Below are 7,864 nucleotides of genomic sequence, written 5' to 3'. Positions count from 1 at the left end.
CCAGGATGGTCTCGATCTCTTGACCTCGTGATCCACCCGCCTCGGCCTCCCACAGTGCTGGGATTACAGGCTTGAGCCACCGCGCCCGGCCTGAGCCCTACATTTAACAGAACTGCAAAGCCCTTCCCAGTCTCTCTTTAGCTGGCAGAGGCAACGGGGATTCCATGGACTGTGGCGCCTCATAGCCTACTGTAAACGCCGTGACTCGTCTCCACTCTGCCATCTTGTGGTCTTTTCTGTTGCTTTATTCATACAGGTTTACCCAGAGGGTAACTGTGGATTTAGACTTCATATAGCTTGCATCACTGCTCCTGTCTCCGTGGGACTCACAATAAGGAAATTCTGGCATCAACTGTGCTTAGGGGTAGGAGAAGGGTATATTTTAGGAGGTGGGGAGGAATCAATTCTTCAAATCTTAAGGATGTAAATCATAAAGGTGATTGCTTGAGCCACTGTTGATTCATCGTTAATGGTTCATTATTGCCTGTTTTCTGTAACACTAAGAAACCATTATTTCTACTAACTTCATAAAAAACATACAAGATGAACAAATGAGAGTCCCGATTTTTTCTGATGGGTTATGCATACCTTCCCGGAAAATTTGAAGCCAAAGACTGTGTCTTACTATTTTCATTTTTGCACCTACGGTTTCTAGCATAGGCTTGACTCCCTATGAATATTCAATAAATGTTTGTTGAATAAGTGAATGAATTGATTCTCCTACCAGTCTGAGCTATCAGCTATGTCTTTGTGACTAGATGGACACAATGTCTCCCATCCCTGCCAAGAGTTTAACTGAATTCAAGCTTATAAATGGAAATGTGTGTGTGAAGGAATTAAAATAATTCAGAAAATATAAAGTTTTAAAAACTACCTTTCCTAGACATAATGATTATTAATAATTGGGTATTTATCTTTCTAGACCTTTTCAATATTTCTATGCATTTATATATATAAATATACAAATATATACACACAGTTTTATTAAAACATAAAAGATTTTTGGGGGTAATAGTTCTTGAATTTGCTTATTTTTCTTTACTTTTTTTTTTTTTTTTTNAGACCAAGTCTTGCTCCGTTGCCCAAACTAGAGTGCAGTAGTGTGATCTCAGCTCATTGCAACCTCTGCCTCCTGGGTTTAAGCAAGTCTCCTGCCTCAGCCTCCCGAGTAGCTGGGATTATAGGCATGAGCCACCATACTGGGCTATTTTTTATTTTTGTATTTTTAGTAGAAATGGGTTTTCATTATATTGACCAGGCTGGTTTCAAACTCCTGACCTTGTGATCCACCCACCTCAGCCTCCCAAAGTGCTGGAATTATAGGTATGAGCCACTGCACCCGGTTGAATTTGCTTATTTTTCTTACAGTTAATATGTGTAAGAGCTCATTCCATGTTCATATTTAGAAGTCTATAGCATTCTATTTAGCAGATGCATAGCGTTTCATAATATAAATGTCTCATAAGGTTAAAATCATTTCCCCATTAGTGGAAATCTTTGTTCTTACAAACAATGTTTTCTTGTACAATTCTTGGCCATGAAACTCGGTACACAAATGTGTCTTTCTATAGGTCAGAGTCCAAGAAGTAGGGTTGTTGGCCAAAGTATATTAAAATTTTTCACAAACACTCTTAAATTTATTAAGAATAAATTGTCTCATGAATTAAAGTTAATAAGAAATACTGAAATCAGTCTTTTTTTGAATTTTTAAGGATGTGTTTGATGTGATCCTAAATAATGAGGCTGACTGAACCTTCTGCTTCTTAATCCTTTGTATATCTTCTAGATACTTCTATATATGCTGGCTTGAAAAACTGGCAGAGAGAAGCATAGCTGGGCTTGGTTTTTCTTTTTCTGCTAATTTTAAGCAGCAGAGAGGGCCCTGGAGCACTGTGTTTGAGCTCTGAGAGTGATCCTTCTATGGATTCATTTGGTTTACAAAAGAAAATCTTTGCAGTATCAATATTTGATATATGTTTGACTTCATATTATTACATGAAATTTTGTCATGAAAAATGAATACTTATTTATTACAGAAAATATTAGAAATGCATAAAAGTATTAAAAATATAGAAATAAACTATAGTCTTATGAACCAGAGATAACTAACCTTAACATTTTGGGTTATATCCTACCAGATATATACTGTTTTAAAACAAAACACTATATTACCTTTTTATAATCTGTTTTTTCTCTCTACCTAAAAATATATTACAAACTTTCTGCTATATTAACATGGCATCACTTCAATGATTGGTTTAGAGAAAGCATAACCAAGCCAGGCACCGTGGCTCATGCCTGTAATCCCAGCACTTTGGGAGGTTGAGGCGGGCAGATTATAAGGTCAGGAGTTCGAGACCAGCCTGACCAACATGGAGAAACCCCGCCTCTACTAAAAATACAAAAAAAAAAAAAAAAATAGCCAGGTATGATGGCACATGCCTGTAATCCCAGCTACTCAGGAGGCTGAGACAGGAGAATCACTTGAACCCAGGAGGCCAAGGTTGCAGCGAGCCGAGATCGCACCATTGCACTCCAGCCTGGGCAACAAGAGTGAAACTCCGTCTCAAAAGAAAAGAAAAAACGGAAAGCATAACCATGTAACACTTCAGCTGACTCAGAATTTACAAATAGATCTCTGATGCTTCAGACTCATTTAAACACATGTGATCTAAGGCAGAGAAATCCCACCTGTATGTTTGCATGTTCTCTGTCACTAATTAGAATAGCTGTATCTTTTTGAGTACTTACCATATACTAAATGTTTTGACATTTAGCAAAAGATTTAGTATATAGTAGGTACTCAAAAAGATACAGCAATTTTTTTTTATTTTAATTGTCACAACTACCTTCAGAAGTAGGTATTATTTTCAAAATAATACCTAGTTAATTATTTTTAATTAATTTAAAATAATTAAACTTATTTTTAATTGTCACAACTACCTTCAGAAGTAGGTATAACTGTCCAAATTTTGCAGTAGAGGAAAGTGAAATTCAAAGAGATTTAGCAAAGTATTTAAGGGCAAACAGTTAGAAAATAGTAGGGCTTAACTTAGAATACATGTCGATCTGCTTGCAAAACTGTTGCTTTTTAAAATTCTATCTGCTGTTTTTGTCCACATAGTATTTTCAAGTGTGACTTCTGTTCTAAAAGCTGATACCTAATATTAACTTCATGATTGACTTGAAAGTAATTTCTGAAAGGAATTAAGACGCGTTATTCATTTTTTCTAGCTATATAAAAAAGTTAAAGAGTAAGTGTTTATTCTCTTTTCATGATGAAAGCAACCCTTTGCTTGGGGATGGTCAGAGAACTTCTGTAACAATTGGGACTAGTGCGCCATCTGTTGGCTGTAGAGTTCCAGGCATTTAACACAGGGAAGTTACAAACTTGATCATCACTATTACTTTCCTCAACAAAGAAAATGCTCTCAGCTGCCGGGCCGGTGGCTCAGTCCGGAAATCCTAGCAGTTTGGGAAGCTGAGGCGGATGGATCACTTGAGGTCAGGAGTTCGAGACCAGGCTGGCCAACACGGCGAAACCCCGTCTTTACTAAAAGCACAAAAATTAGGCGGTCACTGTGCCGCACATCTGCAATCCCAGCTGCTCGGGAGCCTGAGACAGAAGAATCGCTTCAACCCTGGAGGCGGAGGTTGCAGTGAGCGGAGATGGCTCCTGCACTCCAGCCTGGGCGACAGATCAAGACTCCACCTCAAAAAGAAAAAAGAAAGAAAAAAAAAAAAAAAAAAAAAGGAGCCCTCAGCACCAATCTTGGACGAAATGTCATTAGTCCTGACTTTAAAAGATCAATTTATAATTGATTTAAATTTCATTGAGACGAAATGTATAAAGCATAAGATCAGCCATTTTAAGCTGGACAATTCAGTGTAACTACCACGTGCTTCTATCTCTTTCCAAAACATTTCCATCGCCCCAAAGTAAAATCCATTACCCATTAAGCATTTTTTTCTTGTTACCCCCTCCTCTACAGCCCTGACCACTGTCAATCTGCATTCTGTCTCTATAGATTTATCAATTCTGGATACAGTCTTTCACATAAATTGAATCATGGAATATGTGATGTTTTGTGTTTGGTTTCTTTCATTCAACATGATTTGTAGATATGGCCACATCACAGCATGTTTCAGTACTTCATTTCTTTTTATAGCTAGGTACTATTATATTTTGTATAATTGTATTGTGTATATACACAATAGAATATATATGTCCCACAGTCGGTTTATCCATTTATCTGTTGATGAACATAAAGTCTGTTTCTACCTTTTGGCAACTGTGAATTGAGCCACTGTGAACATGAGTTACATGTACTTATCTGAGTACCTGTTTTCAATTCTTTGAGTAAATATCTAGGAATGGAATTGCATTAGTCCTGATTTTAAAATAAAAATGTGGATGAGAAGTACCTGATAGACCCAAAGATGTTTGAGGCAAAGTAAAATAATTATTTCCACAGCAGGAAAAAATCAGTAATGAATCTAAGAATAAAAATTTTCTTATGCTTATCCACCACAATGATTAAGAAATATTAAAAAGTCTGCCTGGTTTGAAAAAAGTCACTTAACCTCAGTAAGCCTCGAATAACTTATCTTTACAATGAGGACAAGGCAACTTACCTCATAGATTTGTCTTGAGGATTATATTAGAAAACACAGTGTTTTGCACAGTGCCAACAAATGTCAGTTTCCTTATCTTTTGTTTCTGCCATGACAGCTGATTCCATTTACCTAAAATTTCAGAACAGTGTGGACTTTCACAGCAAAAACAATCTCTGAGTAATGAGAGGGCAGTTGAATGCAGTGTTGATCCACACAGTTGCTTAGCTGGATAGCAATGTTGTTTATCTTCCCCTCTGTGGCTCTCTGTGTCAATGTATGTGAAATTTAGTTTTTCTCTTCTAGAGACAACTTACTATATTTCTGCCTTAAGAGGAGTGCCTCACTCTGAAAATGATCTTAGAAGTGCTTGTGAGATGTTTGACAGAAACTACTTTTCAAAAACACAATCATTTTGTCTTTTACCTAGCAAACATGTTGATTCTTGTTTTTCAAAATGTAATGCTCATGTAAAAGAAACGCAGAAGTATATCCAAGGTGTTATTAACTTTCAGGCATTCATCTGAAACTTGCTGAATTGCAAAATCTGTGTGCCCGAGAGAAACCATATCTTTACAACCTTGCAAATATAGTCTGAATCTTAGTTTGAGGAAATTTTAATTGTAAATGATTGAGGGAAATGCTTGTCTGTGACTAGCCTGACTTAGTGAGCACACTTATTTCCAAAATAGAGTTAACTTCAGGGTTTCAAAACATCTCTCTCTCTCTCTGTCTCTTTGTGTGTGTTTATGTTTTAAAGATCAAGGCCTTTATAAGAGGCAAATGAGAAAAGCTACACCAATCTTAGTGACAAAGAAAGACGTAACTATAATAGGCTCTACAGCATACAAAGTAAATGCAATTCGATGTATTTTTCTAAAAGGGTGGGACAAGAGATGAGTAACTGCCCTCAGGGACCCAGTCAGCCTTAGCATATGCTTGAACACATAGATTTCACCTTGAACACTAGCCATTGCACATTTAGTTAATTCTAGATGCTATATTCTTTATCTTCTTCTGTCAGGACACCATCTTGTCTAGTGAATAGTGTTATTCCCAATTTATAGACGAGAAGATCTGTGCCTAAAGAGATAACTAACATGTTCAAAGTTTACAATTCTATGGTGGAAGGGCTGGAATTTTATTTAGGTCATTGTAACTTAACCCCTGTGTTCCCCCCTCTCTCTCTCTCTCTCTCTCTCTCTCTCTCTCTCTCCCCCCTCCCCCCTCTCTCTCTTCATTGTAGGGTGAAGAAGAGTGCTTATCAGATTCCCTTCTGGTCTGGAGAAAGAGTTTCTCTTGTGGATGTCTTCTCTACCATCCCTTAGTGAAAAAAATTTTCAAGAGAATCCTAAGGTGAAGAGAGCCTTGGAAGTCATCTGGCTCAATTTCCTTATACAATTCAAAGCTTCTTTGTAGGGTAGGGTACCATTTACTTTTATAAGGCCAACTTTGGGGAATTTACTACTTTGTAAAGCAACTCATCGAATATTTACAGCTACAATTGTGAAGAAATACTTGATACAACTCTGAATGACCAGTTTTGCCCAGTAAAGCCTTAAAATTATTTTTTAGTTATCTCATGTATTAAATTGTTCCTTTGTTAGTTCACTCAAAAATATTAATTAAGCCAGGCTTCCTTATTTAGCTTTGAATTCCAGTCCTTGATGGTTGTGAATGCATGCTTATTTCTACAAACCCCATTGCTTCTAGTTCATATGAAATTTGCAGGTAATTAAAACTCTGTCTTTTTTCTCCAAGAACTGTTGTTAGTCAGATCTGTTCTATTTAACCTGCAGTTAAACTTTTCCCTTAAAGTGAAGCATTGAATTGTTCAGTTTTGACCCTTCTGCCAGCTGTTTGAATGCTAATTAATACCTGAGAAGATACTCTAGTTTTCTAGCGTCTGCAAGATTGATACACATGTTGTCTGTGCCTTCATTTATATATTCGTTAAACATACTGGATAGAAGAGGGTCAATTTCAGAATGCTGGGGTTCTGTACTATAGCTCTCTCCATGTTTTGACACCTAGTATGTTACTTAATATTTTATGGAGTGGATTTATTCAAAGAAATGAATCCAAATAGACACCCACAGTCTACCTGCCTTCATTTTGCCTAAAACTATTCATGAGAAGTGGTTAAATGCCTTGCTAAATTCCTGTGAAAGAGCCTTAAGCTCCTGCTGTAATTGTCTGAAGCCTGACTTGTTTGACCAAGGACCCAGCCTGTAGGCATAATCCCAGAAGACAGGATCAGGTTCAGAGGCTTAAGGGCACAGTATCAGGAGAGACACAAGCAAGTCTCATAAAAATAGAAGTGAAGTCCATCTTGTATGACTTTATTTTTGATCAATCTTGATTAGCTGTAATTATCTACCGTCTCATGTTTGGGATAGCCACAGCATATTTCAAGTATAATCTTCTAGAATTGTTCTTGGCATAAATTACTTTCTCTAGGGCAAGTTGTGCCATTATTTTCCTTCTCCCTCTGTGCAGTTCCATGATGTTCAATTGTCACTTGGGTTAACACAGTTATTCATAAAATGTCAGGCTCCTAGAGGCTAATTCTTCTACATCAGAAACTGGGCGCATGTTTTGAAGTACTCACTGCTTACTATGATCATAGTTAAATAATCAATTCAGAATTTACTCTTTTTTCAGTTCCTGTAAGTATGATATGCATTTATTTATGGAAGTCAAGCAATTATGTTTAATCTCTGTCATTTTTGCAAGTCAGAGGAACTCTTCTTTCATTTTTTAGAAAAATGCTCCCCAGAAGTTTGTTTGCATTATGAAGATCAGGTCTTGAAAGATCTAGTCTGGCTCTTCCCTGTACAAAACAGTCCTCATAAACAGAATGTGAGCAATTGCCAAATGTTAAAGGTAAAGTTATTGGGGAAACTCCTTCAGAAAGTTCAAGTGAGCCCTTATTCTATGAGTGACCATTTCCACCTAATATTTTTCTGTGCTAAGTTACTTATTCTGAAGTGGTTGATCCAATTCCTAAAAGGGAATGTTTCATTACCTTTTATTTCCTATAGATCCATTTTAACTCCTTTATCAGTTTAATTATTTCCTGATTCCATTCTTCATTCACTCATTTATTGAAGAAATATTTATTGACTAACAACTATGCTAGGTCCTATTCTATGTGTTGGAACTATAAAGTTGAACAAGACAGAGGAGGTGCTGGCCTCTGAGAATTTACATTCTATTGGAAGATGAGAAAGTGAAAATAAACACAAGG

Source organism: Cebus imitator, unplaced genomic scaffold, assembly GCF_001604975.1.
Source record: "Cebus imitator isolate Cc_AM_T3 unplaced genomic scaffold, Cebus_imitator-1.0 Scaffold761, whole genome shotgun sequence".
In the NCBI taxonomy this organism is placed as follows: Eukaryota; Metazoa; Chordata; class Mammalia; order Primates; family Cebidae; genus Cebus; species Cebus imitator.
This window is presented reverse-complemented; position numbering follows the sequence as displayed.